The sequence below is a fragment of the Mesoplodon densirostris genome, chromosome 3, assembly GCF_025265405.1.
Source record: "Mesoplodon densirostris isolate mMesDen1 chromosome 3, mMesDen1 primary haplotype, whole genome shotgun sequence".
NCBI lineage: Eukaryota > Metazoa > Chordata > Mammalia > Artiodactyla > Ziphiidae > Mesoplodon > Mesoplodon densirostris.
This window is the reverse complement of record NC_082663.1, coordinates 122,823,241-122,825,795: the sequence shown is the minus strand read 5'-3', so window position 1 is coordinate 122,825,795 and position 2,555 is coordinate 122,823,241. Positions and strand designations below refer to the sequence as shown.

The 2,555-nt window shown below is 43.8% G+C and overlaps 1 pseudogene; it reads left to right on the top strand.

Annotated features, from left to right (window-relative positions):
* Positions 1 to 993: 993 nt before the first annotated feature.
* Positions 994 to 1,803, top strand: LOC132485498 (chromobox protein homolog 3-like; annotated as a pseudogene).
* Positions 1,804 to 2,555: the final 752 nt, after the last annotated feature.

The following is a 2,555-nucleotide window of genomic DNA, read 5'->3' as shown; positions in this document are numbered from 1 at the left end:
ATCCTCTGTGCCGGAATCTCTCCGCTTTGCCCTCCACACCCCTGTTGCTGTGCTCTCCTCCGCTACTCCAAAGCTTTCCCCCTCCGCCACCCGCAGTCTCCGCCCGCGAAGGGGCTTGTAGTGTGTGGAAACCTTTCCTCCTTCACGGCTCCCTCCCACTGGTGTAGGTCCCGTCCCTATCCTTTTGTCTCTGTTTATTCTTTTTTCTTTTGCCCTACCCAGGTATGTGGGGAGTTTCTTGCCTTTTGGGGGGTCTGAGGTCTTCTGCCAGCGTTCAGTAGGTGTTCTGTAGGAGTTGTTCCACGTGTAGATGAATTTCTGATGTATCTGTGGGGAGGAAGGTGATCTCCGCGTCTTACTCTTCCGCCATCTTCCTCCGGACTCCCCCCATTTCTTTATAACCTACATTTTTAAGAGAACAGGAAGGGGAGACGATTTGGCAAAATTGTTTATTGAGAGACAGTATTTTTTTAAAGTCACATTTAAAGGTATGCATGGCTAGGGACTTCCCTGGTAGCGCAGTGGTTAAGAATCCACCTGCCAATGCAGGGGACACGAGTCCGAGCCCTGGTCCGGGAAGATCCCACATGCTGCGGAGCAACTAAGCCCGTGAGCCACAGCTACTGAGCCCACGAGCCACAACTACTGAAGTCCATGTGCCACAACTACTGAAGCCCATGTGCCACAACTACTGAAGCCCACACGCCTAGAGCCCGTTCTCTGCAACAAGAGAAGCCACCGCAGTGAGAAGCCCGCACACCGCAACGAAGAGTAGTCCCCACTCGCCGCAACTAAAGAAAGCCTGTGCACAGCAACGAAGACCCAACGCAACCAAAAATATAAATAAATAAATGTATTTTTTTTTTAAAAAGGTGTGCATGGCAAGGTTTAAAAAGTTAAGGAAAAATAGCTCCCCAGCCCCCTCCCCCTCAGATGTGGCTGGAGCTTGAGGCGTGCAGGGCCGGAGACACGGCAGACCCGGGACCAGAGCGGCTCGGAGGGGGTGAATAATAGTTCTTCAAGTCTGCAATAAAAAATGGCCTCCAATAAAACTACATTGCAAAAAATGGGAAAGAAACAACATGGAAAGAGTAAAAAAAGTCGAAGAGGCAGAACCTGAAGAATTTGTGGTAGAAAAAGTACTGGACCATCGTGTAGTGAATGGGAAGGTGGAGTATTTCCTGAAGTGGAAGGGATTTACAGATGCAGACAATACTTGGGAACCCGAAGAAAATTTAGATTGTCCAGAGTTAATTGAAGCATTTCTTAATTCTCAAAAAACTGGTAAAGAAAAAGATGGAACAAAAAGAAAATCTTTATCTGACAGTGAATCTGATGATAGCAAATCAAAGAAAAAAAGAGACGCTGCTGACAAACCAAGAGGTTTAGCCAGAGGTCTCGACCCAGAGTGAATAACTGGTGCCAGTGACAGCAGTGGAGAATTCATGTTTCTCATGAAATGGAAAGATTCAGATGAGGCGGACTTGGTGCAGGCAAAAGAGGCAAATACGAAGTGTCCTCAAATTGTAATTGTTTTTTGTTTTTTTTTGGTACGCGGGCCTCTCACCGCTGCGGCCTCTCCCACTGCGGAGCACAGGGCCCGGACACACAGGCCCAGCGGCCATGGCCCACAGGCCCAGCCGCTCCGCAGCACGTGGGATCCCCCCAGACCAGGGCATGAACCCGCACCCCCCGCATCGGCAGGCGGACCCCCAACCACTGCACCACCAGGGAAGCCCTGTAATTGCTTTTTATGAAGAGAGACTAACTTAACATTCTTGTCCAGAAGATGAGGCTCAATAATTGTTTGCATTGCTTTATATATATATATATTTATATTTATATATATGAAATCTGGGTCTTGGTTTTTTGATTTATTAGTGTGAAGAAATAACTACATTCTAATGAAAATCAAGTTTGATATGTTCGTTTTGAAGTAGTATTGGGAAAGTTGTGGGGTTTTGGGGGGATTTTGTTTTTGCTTTTTTTTGCATCTGTAACACTGGTTACTTTGAACAAATAAAAGCTTTCTGTAGTTGCTTCCTTTAGCAGAAAAGAACATTTGATACCATGGTATATTATTTCCTCTGCATTAGAGAACAGCTTTTCTAAATGTTGGGGGAAATCTCCAGAGTCATTACTTAATCAGAATTTAGAATGTGCATTTGACTCATATATGCCTAAGGACCATTCTGGGGTTTTTGTATGTGTATACATGAAACACATATGTAAATGGTTTGGGGTTTTTTTTTGGTTATTGGTTAAATACATTTACCAAAACAAAACCAGCCTTTCACAACCATGGATAAGCCCATGTTTCTGGGATTGTCATTTTGAGCAATATAAGAAATCACTTCAACTTAAATTGAAAATTTAAGTCTTAACCTTTCAAATTAAATAATTTTGTAATTAATTAGACAAATTAATGTAAACAATTTAAATTGGATATTTTTTTAAAGCAGCCCTATCAGAATCTGCATCCATATCTACCATCATATAAAGGCAGTTTTATATGTAAAGCCCCTGAAAGGAAAATTTTATCTCTGTCAACGCAA